The sequence below is a fragment of the Carlito syrichta genome, unplaced genomic scaffold, assembly GCF_000164805.1.
Source record: "Carlito syrichta isolate Samal-C Ts95f unplaced genomic scaffold, Tarsius_syrichta-2.0.1 Scaffold302931, whole genome shotgun sequence".
NCBI lineage: Eukaryota > Metazoa > Chordata > Mammalia > Primates > Tarsiidae > Carlito > Carlito syrichta.
In genome coordinates this window covers 291,327-314,736 of record NW_007247027.1, presented here as the reverse complement: position 1 = coordinate 314,736, position 23,410 = coordinate 291,327, and the positions used below count along the sequence as shown (strand labels likewise).

Below are 23,410 nucleotides of genomic sequence, written 5' to 3'. Positions count from 1 at the left end.
CGTTTGTGACCCCCAAAATTCATATATTGAAGCTCTAATTCCTCATGTAACTCTGTTGGAAGATGGGTCTTTAGAAAGTCATTAAGGTAAAATGAGGTCATAAGGGTGCAGCTGTGATTTTACAGGATTAGGATCCTTATAAGAGCAGACCCCAGAGAGCCTGCTGTCCCTCACTGTCCCATCTCTCTTTCCACCTTCACCTCGCCCTTCCACCTCCACAGCCACCCTTCCACCCTCTCCGCCCACCCAGAGATGTGAGAACACAGCAAGGAGGCAGGGACGTGCAAGCCAGGAGGTGAGCTGTCACCAGAACCAGAAACCAGCCCTGCCAGACTTTAGTTGGAAGGTAGATAGTTTCTTCTGAAAATTTATAATCGTAGACTGTAAACTCACTGAAAGCAGGGTTTAATCTGTAAAAGTCTTTTGTGATTTGGATTCAGAGTACATTTTTCTAAAAATGTTTTGCATCTACTTTTGCTGCATGCCTCAGAGGAGCATTGCTGATCCAGGACCCCTTTTAATGTTAATTTATTGGCTTGAGGTTCTAGAATCATGATGATAGTCTAAGTTTCAACCTAATACTCCAATCCCAGGGAGGCCCATGCCAGTGGTTAAGAATTTTAAGAGTTGTTTGTTTCTTCATCTGGAACCTAAGACAGCATAGCATGATTGCTTATTGTTCCCTTTGCATCAAGAAGAATTTGAAAGTTGACTCTTTGATTGAGGGTATAGGCATTATTTAGGGATTTCCATCCCAATTGAGACTTATCTTCTCTTTGTACATTAAAAAGATGACAGAGACTAGCAAACCTCTTCAGAAAAGCTACAGAGTCAGCTCACCTGCTCTTAACATTTTTCCTTCCTCCTCTGCTTTTGGCTCATCCTTTCTTTCCAATTTAGTCATGTTAACCTAAAGTATAAATGCCATTAGTGGGCTGAGGTTGTTGGCTTTTTGTTCACCACCACTGTATCTTCAATGCTTAGGACAAGAGCCTCAGACATAGCAGGCACACAGTCAATATGCTAAATGATTTCATGCAAAAGATATTTATGATATGTTACCCAGCAATTCTGAGTGTTTTATATAGCGAGGGAGTTGGCAGGTAGTCTAGGGTGCTTCATTGTCTGAAATAGAAAGTGCAATGGACTCTCAAAGAAAAAAGAGAATGCAAAGTTTTAGACTCACACTTTTATGGTTACTTCTAATCCTCAAAGAATGTCCCTGAAGACACTGAACCAAATTCTCACTACCTCAATTAGTGCAGTAAATCATGTCATCTGTGTCCCACCTTCTAGACCATTCAGGTTTTTCTTTTCCATCTTCTTATTTAGCATCAAGGTTTTTTGTACTAAGTGTCATTTCATAAATAGTCTTATAATCAATTGTCTGGTGATGATGCTCAGAAAAACCATGTTGTTTACTACTTATATCATCTTACGATTTTCAACACATTGATAAATTGTATTTGATTTGCAGGCAACTGAGTGTCAGTTAACTGAAGGTGGTGAAAATTTTACATAGTGCTGTGTTTTTAACTATGGGCTTAGCCAGAGTTTTTAAATGGACAACTGATTTTCAGACACTGGGCGTGTGTGAGAATCTTAGATCAAATGATGGACCAGAGGTACAGGTTTATGTGAAAGTGTTTTCTGAGGGAAGTGAGATGTTCTCCAATTTCCAATTTTTTGTGCTTTGTGTGAGTTGGAGTTTCACTCTGTCTCCCAGGCTGGAGTGCAGTGGCAAGCTCACGGCTACCGCAGCCTTGACCTTCTGGGCTCAGGCGATCCTTCCACCTCAGCCTTCCAAGGAGCTGGAACTGCAGATGCACGCCCCCATGCCTGGCTAATTTTTTGTGATTTATTGTAGGGACGAGGTCTCACCAAGTTGCTCAGACTGGTCTTGAAACCCGGGCTCAGGCAAATCTATCACCTCCATCTCCCCAATTGCTGGGATTACAGGCTGAGCCACCGCGCCCAGCCAACACGTATTTTCTTAACTCACATTTTCTCCATGTGCAAGGAAATTTCTTTCTACTTAATTTTTTTTTTCTTCAGAGGGAAGTAATGACTACTAAATATTTGTAATGTATGTGAGATGTTTTGGGCATAGAAGGCATTTTTGTTTAATATTTACTATTTTCAGTGTCATAAAGATTTATTAAAAAGCTTGTAATACCACCTTTCTAATAGCTCCTGAAATGTAGCCAGATGAGAGAAGTGTTGTTACCCTAGTCTGCCATTAGAAAATTAAGGGTAAGCCATTCGGTAAGGCTTAGTTAGTTGATAATGCAATCAAAAAAGATTAAGCGAAACTAGATTCGATTAGATTGGGATTTTCAAAATCAAAAGCTAGCTGTGATTTGGATCTTCTACACTTGGAAGCTCCACTTGAAGCTCTGGCCACTATAAAGTTAATACAATAATAGTAAAATGCACATACACAAAAACAGAGTTTTATATAATTTGTTTTGGCGACCTGTTTTGAGAAAGAGGTCAAAAATTTTTTTTAACAAACTTAAGTTTTGTTTGAAGTAAGAGATGGTCAAGATATAGTCAGGAAGTGAAGTGAAAATGAGTAACCTTTTTTTTTTTGAGTTGAAGTCTTACTTCTTCACCCAGGCTGGAGTGCAGTGGCACACTCACGGCCACCTCAGCGTCGACCTGCTGGGCCAGCGATCCGTCTGCCTCGGCCTGCCAAGTAACCGAAACCACAGATGAGCACTACCATGCCCGGCTAATTTTTTTTTTATTTTACCGTAGAAGTGAGGTCTCACCATGTTGCCCCGGCGGGTCTGGAACCCGCAGGCTCAGGCAGTCCTCTCGCCTTGGCCCTCCAAAGTGCTGAGATTATAGACGTGAGCCACCATGTCCAGCCAAGTAACCTTTAGAATAAGAAACAAAGGCTTGAATCCCACCTTTTGCTAATGACCAGTAAATGTGCTTGGCACATTTTATTTTATTTTATTTATTATATGCTAAGCTCTATTTAAACAAGAATCAAGTGTTTGTTCAACACTGAGTCCCTACCACCTAACATATAGTGGATTCTTTTTTTTTAAAAACATATTTTTAATTTTAAAATTGTGGGGTACAGTTAAGGGTTAGGTATGCAAATTTGCGTTGTGCAGATGCCCTTGTTGATGAGGTGTGCCCCCCAACCCAGACAGATATCGACTACCGTTAATCCCACCTCCCTTCCACTCCCTGCCCCCCCATAGTTTCCCTCCACTGTCCATCCTTTTCTTAGAGTATTACGATAGATGTTCAAGGTCCACTTGTGAGTGAGAACATGTGATACTCAGATCTTTGTTTCTGTAAAAGATCATTCAGTATTATAAACTCCAATTCCATCCAGGTTGCTATAGAATTCATGATTTTGTTCTTTTTTATGGCTATGTAATATTCCACTGTGTATAGGTACCACATTTTTTTAATCCAGTCCTCTTTTGATGGACAGCATGGTTGGTTCCATGATCTTGCTATTGTGAACAATCCTGTAATAAACATACGTGTGCAGGTATCTTTTTTATAGAGTGATTTCAGTTCCTCAGGGCACCTTTTAAATGTCTGTCTAGTTCAACATGTTCAACATGATCTGTGTATCAAATTGTGAACTCTTAGAGGACCAAGCCCAGAGCTGATTCATTTATTCACCTTGCTGTCATTAGTACCCAAGAGTAAGGAAGCCACACACACCAGCTGCCCTGTAGGTGCTTCTCAGGGGTCTCTGGCTGTTCTGTAAAGTTAAAAAACGTTTCTGTTCTTTCAAACTCTCCTTTCTCTAGCACACACTCTTCCTCTCTGGCTCTCTCCTCTATTTCTCCCTCTTCCTCTCCTTCCCACCTCTTCCTCTCTCCTCTCTTCCTCTCTCTGTTTGTCTTTTAGTAGAGGACTTCACTCAAACAGCAATTATTCTAAAGTGGCCCAGCTGTCAGCCCTTAGAGTCATGTGCCTTCCAAGTCAGGGTATTCCTTCCCTGGGGACATTTGCAAGGTGGGCCACAACTGAGATCCTGGGGTGGAGAAGGAGAGAACAGGGAAGGAAGTGGGTGGGGTGGAGCCATTGGAGTCCAGGTAGGGACACGCTTTTTTCCACCCCGCCCCCCGCTGTGCACACCTGCTCAGAGTGAGGTTCGGCCGTTTCTCCTCCTCTCCTCTCATCTCACACTTACCTTTTACTTCCTCCTAGGAAGTAAACCAGGAAGTAAACACATACATACACACACACACACACACACACACTCCTCCTCTCCTCTCATCTCACACTTACCTTTTACTTCCTCCCAGGAAGTAAACCAGGAAGTAAACACATACATACACACACACACACACACACACACACACACACACGTGTGCAGGTATACACTCACACGAAGATATTTTTGTCTCCCGGCAGGTTTTATTTTCTTTCCCAGCTTTCCTGTTCGAAAGTCCATTTCCACTCTGCTCCCCAAAGACCACAGCCCAACGCTGGAAAGCGGGAAGGAGCTGGAGCTGAATTGCACATAGCAGTCTGAGAGCTGCCAGTAGTGGCCTTTAATTTAAAAAAAAAAAAATTCAAACCAGCAGATAAGCCCTGATACGTTTTGGTTTTTTTTTTCTTGGCATGATACTGTGGTCATGCTAGATGAGAAAAGGTGATTCAGCCTAAGTTCATGACTGTGAGATCAAATTCTTTCTTGTGTGGGACCTGGCAGGAGATGTTTGTTTCTTATTCCTTTGACATTTCTGTTTTTAATTTCCTTACCTGTTAAAGCCAAAGCTCTTTATTCAGACAAATATATTTGACTGTGTATTCTTACTTGTGGTGATTCTTACTTGTGGTCAGTTGCTGACAGGGCTCTTCTGTTACTTTGTCCTCATGCTGGTCTGCCCTAAAAGGAGTTGTTTCTCCCTTCCCCTTAATAACAGTTACCGTTTAGCGCTTACTTTTATGTCAGGCACTGTGTCTTTCAGGTCCTTTAAATAAGCACTATAAAATAAGTGAAGCTTGGAGAGATGAAGTAATTTATTCAAGAAAAGATCTCATGAAAAATAAATATCCCGTGTTTACTGTCATTTGTCTCTGTGGCACCTTTCACCTTGCTGATCCATAACAGCAGAGTTTCCATCCAGGGAAAGTCAGCAGTTTCTGTTCTCCTTGTGCAGACTCTGAATGGGCCCTATATTTGCTTTGAACTCGAGATCTGTGCCTCGCTTAAACTGCGTTCTGCTGTGTCCGATCGCATCTATGGTCCTGGTCTAAGAGTCAGCACACCTTACTCATTGTATACCATCATTCAAGCTATTAATCCATGCTAATGGGTCGAACGTGGGGCTGGACAGCCATAAACAGTGCCAAGAGCTGAGTTCTTAGATGCAAAAGGGAAAGCAAAATGACCAAAGTCTTTTTTATCCTCTGTCTACGATGAATGTAGTGTGAGTTTTTAAAAGTATCTGCTTTTCTTCCCACACGCACACAAAAAGGTATCTGCTACTAATTTCGTTCAACATATCAGGTAAAAAGGAACAAATGTTAGGTTTTCATTAGAGTTACATGAGCAGTACCACCTTGAAAAAGGAAAGACGGGGAAACAGAGTGAACTGAGTAAAGGCACTGGTTGGGTATGACCCATGGTTTCTAATAAGCATGGTGCCAAGAATTTCATAGAGAAGAATATTTTGAAGAACAAAAAACTCCAAAGTATCGAACGGAATACCTGTAATCATAAGCTGTAAAATATAAGGAAAATACACTGTTTGTGAAAATGTAATATTTAATTATATATTTTATATATTAAGCTATATCTTATAAGCTTATATTTTATATATTCTTGTGTATCTTATATAATCTTTCCCTGATTTGCACATCTTGAAAGGTAGATTTGAAATATCAGTATGTTTGCTACAGTTCCAAAGAAATCATCTTAAAAACCAGTCTTTGTAGGGAGTGACATGGTTCCCTGCCTGAATGAAAGGACCCCTCGAGGGCTATTATTGCGTAAACATCATCAGTCAATCAGCACATTTTCGGAATTCCTTGAAGTACATCACTTAATGAAGTTACCAAAAAATCCAAAGAAATTTAAGTTAGCATCCCTGCCTTTCAGGATTAAAAATTTTAGTTGGGAATATAAGACATATTTACAAACTACTTTACAATTAAAGGCAATATGGGCAGGCTCTGCTTTTTACCACCACAATGCTCTCAGTGAATTGGTCACAAATATTCACTCCACAAGCATTTCTGAGTGTCTGTCCTTGCATGATCCTTAGGAGCTCAAAGGTGAATTGCACATGGATCCTGCCCATAGAGCAAGGGGCAAGAGACCTACAAAATTCACTGTAGTTCAGATGGAAAAGTGAATAGAGCTATGAAAAAAGAAGAGCTAGAATGCTCTAAGGAGACTCAGAGAAGAGAGTCATGATTTTGACCTGAAAAAAGCAGAAGTGCTATCATCTTTCCTGAAGATAAGAGCTTGAAGTAAGTAGGACTTGGGGTAGAAAGATGGAGGAAAATGGGTTTCCAGATAGAAGCAACCATGCCTGAGTGGAAAGATGTGAGGCATATAGTGGGGGCAACGAGCTGGACTAGAACGAGAAGTCTATGAAGAGGATGCAAGAGAGGGCGTTTACAAAAATGGAGTTTGGGTTCTTTTGACCAAATATGGAATGTTCTCCATTACAGTTCATTTTATTTTTGACAGGTACTAGGACGCCATTTGGAGTTTTCCAGAAATAAGACATGTCCAGAGCTATATTGCAGGCCCATTAAGCCTGGTGACTGAGTGAGGCCTGATTGTCTCATCTGTACTCAAAGTCACTATATCTAAAACTTCCAAGTCTGTGGCTCAGTGAATGAGTTTAAAGCAAAAGGCTCCAATTGCTATTTTGGCTGTTCTATTGCGATCTACCCCCCCGTATGAGATTCTTAAACACTTTTATCTCCAAGTCTATAGACTCTGTTCTCTTTTTCCTTGTGTCCATTTTGAACTTTGGTCATAAAAATTTCCCTGGATATTCCGTTGCTCTTCATGTGAAGACTCAAAAAGAGAATTTTCTCTCTAGTCTTAGTACCAATAATAATATGAAAAATAGTAATGTTTTTCATAAGCAAACTTCTTGATCTTAAAAATACTCCAAGTCATACAACTTGATCATATTTCCCTCTGTGTTGGCAGCTAGATTATTTAAAGCCAGATTTTTACCCCTCTTTAAAAATGTATAGAACTATATAGGAGACAAGTTTTCCACTACCCTTAAATCTAACATTTTCTTGCCTTTTCCACGTTTATTTTCTTTTATTCTATGTTTCTTTCTTGCTGTGTTTAACTTTGTTTTATCTTGTTAGACCTTATATGCTTGTTCTATCTTAAATAAATTGGTATAGATGAATACATGCTCCGTCTGCTTCTTATGTCTACAGTCTTGAATCTCTAGAACTGGCACTGACCCTAACTGAATCGTTGGGTTTTGCTTCTGTCTGTGGTCTGTTGCAACATTTAAATTCCTGGCCGCTCACCCTGTCTCGCTCAGATTCTGCACTTGCTCTGTTCCATCAAATTTTAGATTAAGCATAGCTTTCATCATCTGAATTTGTTTTATTAGTAGGCCTCCTGATTGTGTGGTCAAATCAAAAGAGGTTCCAGCAGACAGAGCACACTGCTGAACTAGCCTGGGCAGACCACTGGAAAGAGATGGCTCTTTGTGTGGCATCTTGTACATTGTGAGTGCTCAACAAATACTTGTAAAACAAAAGAGTGAAACTAGGAAAGCCATAGTCGCACATTTTTGAAACTTGAGGGGTGTTTTTCCTACCAGTTATGTTCTAAAATATGAATTGTTTTAAAACAAGAATTCTAAATTCAACATGTGAAACCTGATGATAATGGATCTTAAAATCATTTAACTTTCAATGACAATCTTCACGTCCATGATGTTTCCTTTTTACCATTTATACAATGCTTTCACCTGTTGTTGACTTAGCAAATCCCCAGTACATAGAGACTAGAATAATGTATGTGGGGCGAATGGCTGAGTGCATGGATAAATGAATGAGTGGATTTCATTGAATGTTTAGAATTGCCCTAAGACCTACATGGGGCAATACTACTTTTCACATTACAGATAAGAAAACTTGAGGCTGTCATGTTGCCTGACAGGGGTTAGGACTTAAAATCGGTAGTCCGACTTCTATTATTGTGCTCTTTCTTCTACTTACTATGATATCTAAGACATAATTTCTTCTATACATGTAAAATATAATATTGTTCTCTCATGGCACCTTGCTTAATTAAAAGCATGGAGTCGTCTCACCCATGCTTCTACTTTTGAGTAAGAATCTTGTTACTTTTTATGTTTTGAAATGTTTCTCTCTTTTTTCCTCTGTTTCCATTCAACTGACATCGACCTAGTCTGTGCCCTCATGACTGCAGCTTGTTGTGTCATGCCATAAGCAGCGTCTGGAAATGTACCTTAAACACATCTATAGAGATTTTAATTATATGCACTGATTCTGGCTGGGCAAGACAATCCAAATTAATTATATGATACCCGAATAATAACTCTTCCATGAAGTTTACTTTCTTTTTCTTCTAACACAGTGACAACTGTATGTCCTATTTTAACCCTGTCATTCCCTCAAAAGCTTATTTCAATCTAACTGAGATTTAGACATTCATAATTTTTCATGGACAACAAAGCAGTGAACCGAGGAGGATTTCTGCAGTTTCTGGTCTGGGAGACTTCAAGAATAGAGGCTCTGTCTATTGAAAAATAGAGGCCTTTTCTATTGAAGAATGGATAACCTCTTTTCTTGAAGCTCTTCATATCAGAAACCGCAGTAATCCACCTTGAAGCTGCAAGGAAGTAGCAATATTTTCATATAGTTAGGTATTATCTCTGTCCCTCATTTCAAGAGTAAAAAATTACTACTTGTTAAATTATATGACATGGATTATTAGAGACCATTAGAAACATGCAATAATTACTGATCTTATATGCTATGGGAGGAGTTACTTTATGGTTGTACCCCATAAAGAGGCTTGATAGTAGTATTCAGACAATTACATATTATGTATTCATTTCGTGCAACCAGAATTACAATGTTAGCCTATGTTATTTGGCTTAACAATCACTGCTGGAGTTCACATTGCAGATGAAAGATAGTCCCTGTGTTTCCTATTCTCTTTTAATATGTGCATTTATATTAATAGCAAGATTTAATATATCGCTTTAAAATTATATTGCATTTTTAGCTGCATTTAGGCAAAAATTGACATTTTATATGTATGGAACCATAGTAAGTTTAGCATTAAATTAAGGCGTCATCTATCTGTTTGGTAAATTGTAGTCTTTGTAAATTCTAGCATGTCTAAAGCTAGGTAATGAAGTTGAAAAGTGGTCTCAGACATTACATTAACTTGTGAATTTTAACTTATGACTTATTAGCTTTAGGGAATTTTTCAGTAGTTACGACAGCATTGTGCTTATATTCTGAAGTTGCTGGATTCCTTATGATTCTGGTTTAAAGCAAAATATTTGTACCACTGACTTCGTGGCATGAGTCTCTGTGGTCACCTATGACTTACTCCAAAATGCAGTGATACAGCATACTGTGAAATTGGAAAATCTGTTCTGTGTGTGTCCTAATGGATGTAACGGTCATTAAGTATATGAGTCTTCTGACGTTGTAATCAGATGTGATTCAGTCTGTTAAGTATCCATGAAACAACATCTGCTTCACAGAGTGACCTTCTGCTAAAGAATACTTAGCATCTATTAGTAGATCATAGTGCAGATCTGCCTTATTTGAAATGCACTAAACTAGAGTAGTCTACTGCTGTTTAGCAACTAGCTTGTAATAATTTATTGCAGTTAAATAAAGCTTAAAAAAACACCATTAAATAATTATAGGGATTATATGCATTTCGAAAACCTTTGTGTTCTACTGAAATTACCCATTTAATTTCAGGGTTGGTTTGTTAAAAAAACTGAAATCTAAAGGCACATTAGGGGAGCTGTCAGATGCTGTTTTCTGTAGGTGTTAATAAAACCAGATGAAAAAAAATCTGAAACAAATTAAAACCAAAAGCAATTTTGCCATCTGTTGTATATTAATTAGAACTTTGTGTATCAAGGGTAAACTTGCTCTTAGAGAATGTCACTGAACACCCGCTTAATAGAATAATATGCAAATGTATTAGGTTATACATTTATATGCAGTTTTTAATTCTAATTTATCACAGTGGATCCCCAAGAAATTAGTAGTGTGTATAGCTATATATACACACACACATACATATATATAATGAGTTTTCTTTCTTTTTTTTCCAGAGCAACCTGCAAACAATCAAGGCCAGTCTACCCTGCAGCCTTTGCCGCCTTCCCATAAGCAGCACACTGCACAGCATCATCCATCCATCACTTCTCTCAATAGAAACTCCCTGACCAATAGAAGGAACCAGAGTCCGGCCCCGCCGGCTGCTTTGCCCGCCGAGCTGCAAACCACACCCGAGTCCGTCCAGCTGCAGGACAGCTGGGTCCTTGGCAGTAATGTACCACTGGAAAGCAGGTAACTCCTCCATGTGAGGCTTTAAAATCATTTATTATTAGGACCACATGATGTACCTACACAGAAAACACATATTCTACAACAGACAACAAACCATATGTTTTTAACATCTAAAATTTAAAAATCTGCTAGCCCAGTCCTTTTCTCACTAAGAGAAATGAGCTGTACTTAAATAGTCTTTGTTCCATCTTCTCTAAGACCGGTTCTAGGTTGTTGGTAATTTTTTAGCTTCTGAGTCAGTGAATTTGCCCATTCTTTTCACACATTTCTTCCCTAAAAGAGATGAGAATCAATTACTTCAGGGAAACTTTTTCTTACTACTGTCTTTTTTTTTTCTTTTTTCTTATTTACAAATTATCAGGCATGTGGATAAAAGGATGGAGATATAAAATGCAATAATCAGTCTCAGGTAGCTTGATTCAGTGAATCAAGCATCTGCTTGGTTCCAGACTTGCGTATATTCTTAGAATATATTTAGCCCATTATATTATATAATCATAGTAGAATACCAAGTATAATACTTAAGCACAAGCTGGGCACAGTGGTTCATACCTGAAATCCCAACATTTTGGGAGGTGGAGACAAGAGGATTGCCTGAGTCCAGGGGTTTAAGACCGGCCTGGGCAACTTGATGAGACCTCATCTCTATAATAAATCAAAAACTTAGCTAGGCTTGGTGTTGTGTGCCTATGGCTCCAGCTACTTGGAAGGCTGAAGCAGAAGGATCACCTGAGCCCAACAGGTCAAGGTTACAGATGGCCACTGCACTCCAGTCTGGGCCACAGAGTGAGACTCTAACTCAAAACAAACAAACAAACAAACAAACAAAAAACTTAAGCACAAGTCAGATGACCATTTGTTGAGGATATTTTCGTTCTTGCAATATGAAAGAGACAGGACTGAATCTCTAAAGTTCTGTGCAGAATTACTTCCCAAGACAATCCATTCATTCTTAGAGAATTCTGTTAGGGAATTCTTCCTTACAATTAACTGAAATCTCCATCCTTGCAATTTCCAATCTCTGGTTGTAATTTTGTAACAAGTAATCTGGAGCTCAGAAGAACAGTTTTGCCCTTATTTCTGTAGGATGACCCATTGGCTTCTCTCTGTTTTCCAGAGGTTCACCAGCTTAATGATTCTTCCTGTAAACATATTGGTGTTTCAGTGAGATTCTTTAAGTTATAATTTCTAGTAAAGGCTGGTAATCTGCACATACAAAAGTATAGATCAGGAAAAGCTGTTCTGAGCTAATCTATTTTTATTAAATATCTCCTGGCATATAACATTTCACCTTCTTTCTTTGGATAGAACCTCAACAGTCAGCATCTCCTTGTGTATTATACAAACAAGAGTGGTGTCTTACCTTATTGGTCTTTTCTTGGCAGCTTTGCAACGAGGATCCCGTAACATTCCTGTTATTCTTTGTTTCTTCCCAGCCCTAAGCTTCCATTAGGCTCAGAGAAAAAGGAATCATCCCGATATAAAAACCAGAAAATACGTTCTATGGAAAAAAAAAAAAAAATTAAGTCAGGGCATGGTGATCACACCTGTAATCCCATCACTTTAGCAGATCAAGGCAGAAGGATCACTTGAGGCCAGGAGTTCGAGACCAACCCGGGAACATAGAACCAGTCTCTATTTAAAACAAAAAAATGAATTTTTTAAAAAGCCAGAAAATAGAGAATTCTGGGCCCTGTGAGAGAGTGTTCCCTAGAATGCTCTGCCCTGTAGAGTCTCTGGCTAACTTCAGCAATTATATTAGCTGCTGAATGAAGAAACTGTCTCAGGATGAATACATTGCTATTTCTTGCCATTAGACGTACAAGCTTAAACCATTCCGGCCTGGGGGTGAGCTAGGCAGGAGGGTCTCACAGTTAGTTGTCAACAATAAAAATCTGTCTTTTCTTTTAGTCTTCACCGAAGAACAAGGTTCCAGAGAACTCTTACCTTTTTATCTACAGTGCCAGCCCAGAGTAGTTGAGTTTTATTGTTTATTTTGTATCATTGAACATTCTTCTGGGAGAAATTTGAAAGAGGAAGAACAGGAAAAGTTGGCAAACAGCAGGTTTCTCTTCACTGAAGACACACAGTCATGTATACAGATTTTTTCCCCCTGAAGTTATTAGTACAGAACTAAATTTACCCAGTGTAATTAATTAGCACACACTGAACAACTAATCAACACTGATTCACTATTGTCATTTGGAAAAATTTTATTAGGAAAAAAATCATTTTCCAGTTGAGTCATCAAATTGAATATGGATAATTGCTTTGTAGTTGACAACTGTTGTTTTGACAAATATTTATGAAATATGCCAAGTTAAATAATCAGAAATGTGTTTAATTTTAGTGATGTTGTATAGCACAAAAGCCTCAAAAACTGTCAATAGGGGAGTTAGCATTCCTTGAAGCCATGTCTTGCAGTGAAAAGATTGGGGCTAATTTTGAGAAAGATAAGATGTGTTCTTGTTGTTTCTCATATTGCACTAATGCATTTTGATTGATGGGAAGTTAAGGAAAGAAAGTTGTTGGATAGATGAAAATTTTTTCAATATGTGAAATTATGGCCATTTGATCTGGTTTCTCTGTATTCAGACCAGATAAGAAATCACTATCAGCGTGAGTAGTTACTGAGATTTTCTTCTATTTCAAAGCAATTTCATTAATGAACCATCAATGGAATTACATTGGAAAGCTTTATGACATGGGAAGAAAGTCAACCAGTTGATTTGAGCTCACTAATAAATATAAGGAATAATGAATCTGAAGATTGTGTATCCTGCTAGCAAACTTTCATCTGTAATATAATTTTGTTGTTTGCGCGTTGTCTAATGTTCTCATCTTACAGTGTTGCTAATCAAAAGAAATGGTATTTCAACTTGCAGGTTGCAGGTACTCAGTGAGTCAGCCGAAGCAGCCATGTGAAAATCTCACACCACCCTGGCACAGTACTACTGTGGTTTCTTTAATAGTCTCACTTGGTTGGAACTCTGGAGGTGAAGAACCAGTCTTATTTATCATTGATTTTTCCTTTTTTAGTTAAGGTTCCCTATTGAGTACTATTCTCAGGCTCAGTTTCAGCTATATTAACAACTTTATCCAGACTTGTGTCTGCCTTTAACCATTTTTTTAATTTTATAGTTTCATCTTTGACAATTATTTTATATACTTCTACTAATTCGATATGTTTTCTGAAACTGTCATTTAAAAATTATAAGCTATAAAGTATAGAATTCAGTTATGTGTAAATAAGAATCTGGGATTTTTTTTCTCTTTGTCTCATTCCCTTTTTTCAGTGCATATCGTTCATAGTTGGTTACAAAATAGCATGTAATAATCCATGAAAATCTCAGTAATTTGTAGATTTATAGTTTATGTGAATTGGTAGTGAAGGCATAAAAGATTTTTTACCTTACCCTGTATGTTTCAGAATAGCTTGCATTTTGATTCATTAGAAAACCTTTTTTTTCCACCAGGCAATTTCCTACTCCCATAAAAATGTTTATTTCCTTTCTCTAATGAATTTAACATTTGCTCCTGCTGGAGACAATCAATATTATTGTGTACTGTACATTTCTACTCAGTAAATAGAGTAGTTCTGGTCTATAATCGCCAGTGACTGTCAGATTTCCTAGAGTCACATCAAGATCCAAAGATCATTTGCAGTTATTAAGCATATTCTTATGATCTCATCATCTTCTATTAATAACAATCAGTGCCTATATGGAGTACCAAATACTTGCTTACAATTTTCCTGAAAATTCCTTTTCTTTGAGCTCACTATTTCTTGTACTTTGGATAATTCACTTTTAGGGCATTAGATAGCCTAGAGCATGTCCCTTGTATATTTTATACTTCAGCTGCTTCAGTGTATAATAATAGCTGCTGCAAGAATACAGAGCAGCTGAGAAAATCTTAGAATTGACCCAGTACCTCAGGAGCACTTAAAGGTGCCGTATAGGAGCCCTCATTGAGAAGCCCCAGCCTTCAGCAAATTGTAAAGCTAATTGCTTGCCAGTTCCTCACTTATATATGCGAATTAAGTAGTTTAGTAGTTACCTATTAGATGTTAACAGAATGACTCATTTGTAGCCATTTAATAAAAGATTTATTAAGGTCTTGTTTTGTTATAAAACCTACTTTGGCATTGATAGTTTATTAGTTATGTTCCCATAGCTTTTTACCTTGCAGTTCACTCATACTTTGCTAATTATTAATGTATGAAATTGCATATTAAATTACCTCTTTATTAGTGCATTTTTAATTTAAATATTGAAACGTCCCACGCTGCTTTAATGTAAGATCAATCGTTACATCTTTAAAAAAAAAAAAAAGGAAAGACTGTTTACTAAACTATTTTACCTTTTCTCTTCTTTTGTTGTCACTTAATAATGGTTCTAGGGAAAGACAAGACAGTCATATAAACACTAGGTCTGGGTCACCCTTGTCTATAAGAAGTATAGGCAGCATCTTATACATTGTGGCACCAGGGGAAAACTTTACAGTTGAAAAATTGTACCTCCACCTGCTTGCTGATAACCAGCTACCATTAGCAAAGTAGTAAGTAATAAGATCCTCCATCGTTAAAGATACAACTTTAAAGAAAATGTGTCTGAGAAAGTAGCCAACTGACTTAAATTGACTGACTGATGCCATATGCTTTTGTTAAAGACAGCTCAGGGAGCCGGGTACAGTGGCTCACACCTGTAATCCCAGCACTTTGGTAGACCAAGGTGAGAGGATTGCCTGAGCAACTTGGTGAGACCTCATCTCTACAATAAATAAAAAAAATTAACCAGGCGTGGTGGCATAGGTCTATAATTCCAGCTACTTGGGAGGCTGAGGTGGAAGGATCACCTGAGCCCAGGAGGTCGAGGCTGTGGTAGCCGTGAGCACACCACTGCACTCTAGCAACAGAGTAAGACTCCAACTCAAAAAGAAAGAAAGAAAGAGAGATAGTGAGAGAGAGAGAGAAAGAGAGAGGAAGGAAGGAAGGAAGGAAGCAAGGAAGGAAGGAAGCTTAAGGAAACCCCTGATGGGGAAAGGCAGAATATGGAAAAGAGATGCAAAAATGAAGAAGCTAGGGTAACTGAACTGAAATCTCAAAATTGGACTTGGGTCTAGGCTAAGAGGTTCTTAATATTGAAGGGTTTCACTGTCACCATTTATTTAAAAAAAAACAAAAAGCAGTAGATGCATCCGAAATTTTATACCAACAGTAAAACTTACTTGGAATCTAGGTCTCTTGAAATAACAGCAACATTAATAACATACGGTATTTCTTTCTTTTTGATTTTAAAGTTATGGGTTATAATTCAGGGTTAGGTATACAAATGTCTATTATGCAGGTACCCTTGTTGAGGCGTAACTTACGGTATTTCTTAAGGGCCTGTGAAGGTCTATTCTGCGTTTGCAGTAATAAAAAATAGGAAGAAACAGGGAGAGGCAATACCATATACAAGAGTGTGCTTGGTGGTGTATTTAAGGCATAAATCAAGTTGTGGGTTAAAAACTTTTGTCTCCGTGATAGGAAGAAGTCAGCCTAATTCAGTGCCTCCGCTCTGTGGTGACCTTAGAATCCATATCATCAAAACCAGGACACTTTGAGAGTAAAAGGGGACAAAATGAGCAGTCACCAAGGAACTACAGCCCAAACGGCGGTTGTCCCAGGCAAAGAACGTCCATACTAAGTTTTATTTCCAAGAATAAAGTTGATTTTAAACCCAAATTAGAGGCAGACTTTGGTTGAATATGTGACTCCAGACTTGGCTTGAACTTTTCTGGTTTCCTTTTTTAAATTTTTTTTTTTTTTTTTTAATTTTCACCTGCTCTCCTTATTAGGAAAGTGTTAAGAAGACAGAATAGCTCCCAAGGGGGAGGGGACTCGAAAGAGGGTTGCCCAACTTTTCTAGTTTCTATTGTTCACTTGTAGCAAATATTTAACCTTTTGTTAACCATTTCACAGAAAAAGGTTTCACTGACCTCCAAAATAGTAATACCCAAAATAATATGTAAAGTATTTGCTTTTATTTTCTTCTCACAATATTAAAAGAACAAAAGGGAGCATATATTGAAGACAGCGTATTTAATGAAATTTTATTCAAGAAGTTCAAATTGAATTGTTTAAATGTAAAAAATTCTTTATTTATAAAATTATAAAACAAAGGTAAAATTTAGTCCTGATTTTACTTAAAGAACGAAGGTCTATGTGCCAGGTATGGTGGCTCATGTCTGTAATCCCAGCACTTTGGGAGGCCAAGGCGGGCGGATTCCTTGAGCTCAATAGTTCAAGACCACTCGGAAACATAGTGAAATCTTGCCTCTACAAAAAATAAAAAAATTAGCCAGGTGTGGTGGCACGTGCCTATAGTCCCTACTCCTCAGGAAACTGAGGTGTAAGGATCACCTGAGCCCAGGAGACTGAGAATTCTGTGAGCCGTGAATGTCACGATTGTGTCATTGCACTCCAGCCTGGGTGACAGAGTGAGACCTTGACTCAATAATAATAATAATAATGACCAAATAATAAACAACAATTGTGTAGGATAAGGGCACCTAATTGACTAACAGCTGAACTTTTCATAAAATAGCTGTCTTCTAGCAAAACAATATGAAAAGTACTTGCTTGACTGGGATATTCATGTCTAAATTGTCTTTTTGTACTCGGTAGCCTACACATAAAGTTAAACCATAGTTAACTTCTGCTAGAATAGAATCTCTTGGTTTTCTCACTGTTGCTGTCACTTAATGAAAAGTAGGTTAATTTTTGTAGATAGGAACCCCAAGTCTGTTAATTTTTTCTTGAGAAGAAAAAAAAATCTTGAAATTATAATGAAAGGCAACTATTCATATTCGTGAAACATTTAATTAGCCAAAGTAATAAATGTTTGGAATGAATCAATAAAAGCCTTGATAGATGCATTGTCTTCACATCAGTCAGAAGTTAGACCTCAGTTTTTTGTAAGGTACTGAAAGCTTTATAGAGTCTTTTGTGCATTATGAGGGTATTGTATAACACAATAGAGTAGGAGTGTTATTTTGTTTAATTGGAGTGAACCAGTTTCTTTTTAATAGCAATTAAGACACCAAGAAAGTATGCATTAATCATTTGTGATAGGCCTTAAATGATATTTGAAAGCACTATTTCAATAAATTGCAAACACTGCCTACTCTGAGATAGTTTGATTTTGGATAACCAGTAATCTCTATAAAATATTCATATATGATCATCTTAACTTTCATAGTACTTAGGGAAATGAATTCTCGATTACTCCTAACACTTATCTAGCCACTTCTCTGAGAACATGATCAAGGTAAAGGTCATCTATGCTTTTATTCTAGTCATAGTCAAGAATTGCGATTTAGCCATTATCTTCTTTTGAATACAACCTATTATTCTGAAGTACTTCACTTATTTTCCTTGGTGAGACCTTTTAAAAATTCTTTACCCTTCACTAATATTGTATGTGAAAATATGGACCAATCCTCTTTACTTGATGTGTGTGTATGTATTTGTGCATTTGTAGCATGTATGTTTTATCTCTACTTGACATCATTGCTACCTGGAGATTTTATCTTTTCCTAGAATTAGTTTTTGTTCAATTTTAAAACTGTGTTTTTCTCTGGAGTTCATCTTCTGATTTTATCACCATTAGTATATACCCTGTAAAAGATAATTGCTTATGTTTTCTGCATTTCTTCATTTTTCCTTGGCTTATTTCTGCCTGTTTTATTTCTTTCTCCATTAATTTCAAACTTGAGAAAACCTGCGTGTTTCCTATTATACCATTCTCAGAACACTTTCATCTCATACCATAAGATTACAATCTTGGACATGCAATTAACCAACTAAACTTAATAAATTATATTTGATAACCCCTCTGATCCTACTCTGACCCTCTTTATGCTTTCTTAACGTCTCACCTCGTATTCTGAACCATTTAAACAGCTACTACCAGAAATCATCTTGTTCCATTTATGTCCTATGCTAATATAATATTGCTACTTTCTGGTCTGTACTAAAAAAAGCATTGGTTTGGGAACAGACAGATCGGGGTTAAAATCTCAACATCCTACTAGCTGTATAACCTTGGGCAGGATACTCATACATTTTAACTTGTGTTTTCATAAAATGAGATTGGTAATACTTCACAAAGACTTTATAAGGTTTTGTTAAAAAGTTATATGTAAAGTTCCTGGCACTTCTATTTCTTTGCTTTTCTTGAGTCTTTTCCTGTGCTATTTGCTTAAAGGAAAAATAATTGATTCAGTAATTACTAAGGTAAATGACAACCACCAAGGCAATAAAGACTTCGTAAAGGCAATGGAAGCTACCAAGAATTTACATGTTGATTAATTTTTGTGGACAATTAGATTTTTTCACTTTGGAGATTTTTTTTGTAATAAGGTAATCACTAACTACAAAATTGAAGTAACTTCCTAGTGAAGATAAACTATGAAGTAAATTTTCAATAATAGAATTTGTTTTAGAAAAAGGTAACAGTGATAATATGGGAAATAAATTATCTGAGATTAGGGGTAGAATAGTAATAATTCATAAATCCTGAGTGGGCATTTATTCATTTACTTATTAGGAGACATTTACTAAAGTCTTACAATGTACCAATGTGAAAAAAATCCAGTTTTTTATAGAAGACCAGAGATGTTATGTCTGCTTTTGAGAAAGATAGACTATATTCCAGGAAAAAATTTTAGAATTGAAATTAATCTTTTTTTTTTTTTTTTTTGAGTTGGAGTCTCACTGTCGCCCAGACTGGAGTGCAGTGGCAGCTCCCGGCCACCGCAGTCTTGACCTGCTGGGCTCCGGCGATCCTTCCGCCTCAGCCTTCCAAGTAGCTGGAACTACAGGCGCGCTACCACGCCCGGCTAATTTTTTGATTTTTTGTAGAGATGAGGTCTCACCAAGTTGCCCAGGCGGGTCTCGAACCTGCGGGCTCAGGCAATCCACTCACCTCAGCCTCCCAAAGCGTGGAATTACAGACTGAGCCACCGAGTCTGGCTAATCTTAAAGACCTAATCTTACCTTCTTTTTAAGGCCCATTGAGATTTAGGAATCTGCCCAAGGTCACATGACTAATTAGTGGAAACACTCAGCTTGATGACCGGCCCCAAACGCTAATAAGTTCATTACTTTTTCTTCTAGTAGTTGTCTACAAAAAATTTTTATTACATCTAACAGGAAAAGTCAACCCCAAACTCAGACATTAGTAATCTACTAACACAGCGACCGAGTATAGGTTTCACTGTCATCAATATATTAAATATTATGAGAACTTAATATCATTCTTATTTTTTAGATAAGAGGTAAATACAAGTTTGATATGTAGATAATAGAAGTTTGAATACTTTCTTCTTATCTCACTGGCTTGTTTTGCATGTGAGTTAAGGTGCATACCTCATGTAGAAACAACATAAGTTTTAGGGCCAAAAAGTCCTGACATTGCCCCTGTGTAACCTTTGACAAGTTAATCATCTCAGATTCCTCATCTTTAAAAAAGTAGATTTTATAATACACACACACACACACACACACACACATACACACACACTAACTCTGTGGGAATTTTGTGCAGTTTAAATTCAATAATATTTTCTTGACACATGGTAGGTGTTCAGTTAACTTTATTTAAACCCCCTTCACTCTTTAAACTTTGTTTTCTGTTTTGTTTTGCCACCTGCTTCTTGTTCACTGTCACATATACATCAGCTTGGTGACCAGCTAGGATGCTTTCAACACCTCTGATAACATCTCTTGTATTCTTCACGGACTAGCACCTACACCTGAAATTCTTTTCTTTATTTAATTCATGCTTCCTTCTCAAATTTATTTTAAAAAGAATTTTGCTGAACAATTTTAAGCATAGATGTCCATCAATAATTAAGTAAATTTTAATTAAATAGACGAAGTCTTGTCCAAATAGCACATAGGAATTTTAAGATATTCTTTTTCATTTCCATTTTAATTTTAAGATATTTAGTATGTAATAACTTTCAAGAGTAGGAATAATTGGTATATTAGAACACATGAGAAAGTATCTAATATTGATATGTACATTTGATGCCATGGCTACTCCACTAAAATAACTAAAATGTAAAACAAAGGCTGTTAAGTTATATTAGCCTTCTTAATAATGGTTTTTAAAAAAACCCTCTTTGCTTAATCCTGTTGTTCAGTTCTTAACATTCCCAATCAAAATCTGTGACATGATTTGGTGCATGATTATAGGTATGTCTAAGCTAAAATAAGTCATAATAGAAGAATTTACTTTATATTATAGCCCTATAGATTTCATACATCTGTTATGCTAAAATTTTATGTACCTCCCCCGCTTACTTAAGACTGTGAAGAGTGTGAAAGATCGTAAAGAACTCACAAAAATATCTTTCTCCCTAATCACCTTAACAATCTCTAGAATTTTATCTCCCAATTTTCAGAGATTGGTTAACATATAATGCTGCACTTACCATGAACATGCCTTCACATTCAGTATAAGTATAAATTGGTATGGAGACAATTGTTAAAATGTATAATTGCTAATATATTCAATGGCAAATTCTTATATAAAATATTAAAAATAGTTTCTATCTCAAGCTATTTTTTGCACAATTACTAATAGCTCATATTAACTCAGGTAGCAGCAGTGAAATGTATCTTGTTTATAAGCTTTTCATTTAAGACATTTTTCTTGCTGAGATCACCTCCTAGTGTGCAAGTTTTCCAAAGATAATAGCACATCAATTCAAAGGTGTAATAGATTTGAGACCACAACATGCTATCAGCATGAAGAAATAGTTTATCAGTCACTAACTCACTGCGTCACAGCTAGAATCATTACATATTTGTTCTTTTGTTTTTACATCAAAATATATAATTTACATTCTAATGTTGACTATTTACTTAGGACATGTTTAATTTTCTTATTTAAAATATTTTTTCTTTAAAATAAATACCAGAATTAATTTTAGGTAATAATAAAAGAAGCAGCACTTGAGTAAGTGGCTACATTATTTTCATTTTATAAATGCACAGTATGCATAGTACATTGCTTATTATGAAATATTTATAATTACAGTATATTATAATATATAGTATATTTATAATAGAAGCAAAATACTAAATCTGTTTTGAACAAGGCCTAATCAGTTTTTAGAAAATTTGCACATATAAGTTCCTTTTCTAGAAGCATCTTTTAAAAAAAATTAACAGAAAGTAAATTATCAAAATACAAAAAGAAAAAAATGGAATTTTAGTTTATTATTGACTCATTCTAAGTCTATTTTATTATTTCTTAGCTGCTTCACCTTCTTAATCAAACCTTGAGACAAGCCTTTCCAGTTTTTAGATCCCATTTCTCATTTTTACTCTTAATTATAGCTTTTTTGTCAAGTATACCTTTGTTGCAGTGGTCACTAAAGAAATTAATTAAAAACTAGTCCTCCCAATACTTTGTATTTCCTCATACCAGTTAAGTACTCTTTCTTTTTTATTGTTTTTATTTTTATTTTTTTTGAGTCGGATTCTCACTCTGTTGCCCAGGCATGCTCGCGGTCACCGCAGCCTTGACCTGCTGGACTCAGGCAATCCTTCCACCTCAACCTTCCAAGTTGCTGGAACTACAAGCATGAACCACCATGCCCACCTAATTTTTTGATTCATTGTAGAGATGAGGTCTTGCCAAGTTGCCCAGGCTGGTCTCGAACCTGGAGCTCAGGCAGTCCTCTGGCCTTGGCCTCCCAAAGTGCTGGAATTCCAGACTTGAGCCACTGTACCTGGCCCCGTTAAGTCCTCTTTAGATTCTCCTGCTCACACCCTCAGAAGCACGCTTTCAAATAATTTCTGAAGGATGAAAGAAAGAACTTTAGCCATAAGAAGCAGACTTCAGTGTGGGATGTTTTTCAGTTATGCTGGTATTCTGCCCCCTCTGATTCTCAGGAAGAGCACTGGTTTTCATCATGTTGTTTTGGAGATCAGACGCTACCGCTGCTGTAGCCTTTGTAAAGGTGGGATGATGTGTCCACTGTGGGCCATGCTGGGAATAACACCTTGATTGTCACTGCTTTGTCCTCAGCAGGTTCAAGGGAGGGAAAGAGTTGGGGCGAAGGCATGTTATGCAGAAAAAGAAATATTTATTTTTTTTCTCAAAATAGCTGAAATGAGATTTATTTGTGTGTGTGTGTGCATACATACCATACATAGTACACATAAAATATTTAGAGTCAAGTTTTCCAAAAAAGTCTCTCATAGTAAATAAAGAGAATGATTAGTAGTATCTCTTTTTAAAATAAGAGTTTTAACACAGGTAATAAAATTAATAAAACAAATGTTTAAGAAAAAAATACATTAAAAACTACCCTAGCCAAAAAGACTAAGAGTGGAAAAATACCTGTATGAAGAAAGTAGTGAAACATTTTTGAAAATGTAAATGCCTAAGGTGAATTATCGGCTAGATTTATACTTGACTCAGAAATCCAAGTATTGAGTTCAATGAAAAAAGGAAAGAGAACTCCCTAACCAAGGGAATCGTGAAATAAGATACTATACTGACGAATGTTTTATAAGCAAGTGGAAACATAGATACTCTAGAACACACACACACACACACACACACACACACACACACACTCACAGAACAAAAAAGAATAGCTGCTAGTGACTCATTTGGAGAATAAAGTAGCAATGACATTAGAAAGGATAAGGGAAGTGACTAGGTAAAACTTTAATAGATGAAATTGAAAGGAAAGAATAAAGGGGGTTGTTGAAAGTGAAACAATTAAGAGTGAGACGACATAAAGCATTGAAAATGTTTAAGCCATTTGACTCGGAGGTCAGGTGGGTTGA

General features: G+C 36.8%; 1 protein-coding gene across 1 annotated transcript in view; it reads left to right on the top strand.

Moving 5' to 3' along the window:
* The first annotated feature begins 10,317 nt into the window (after positions 1–10,317).
* Positions 10,318–23,410, top strand: part of TENM3 (teneurin transmembrane protein 3) — a 207,118-nt gene continuing 194,025 nt past the window's right edge. Inside the window, exon 1 of the mRNA XM_021711937.1 lies at positions 10,318–10,551. The gene's annotated coding sequence lies outside the window, so the exon portion shown is untranslated. The remainder of the gene's footprint in view (positions 10,552–23,410) is intronic.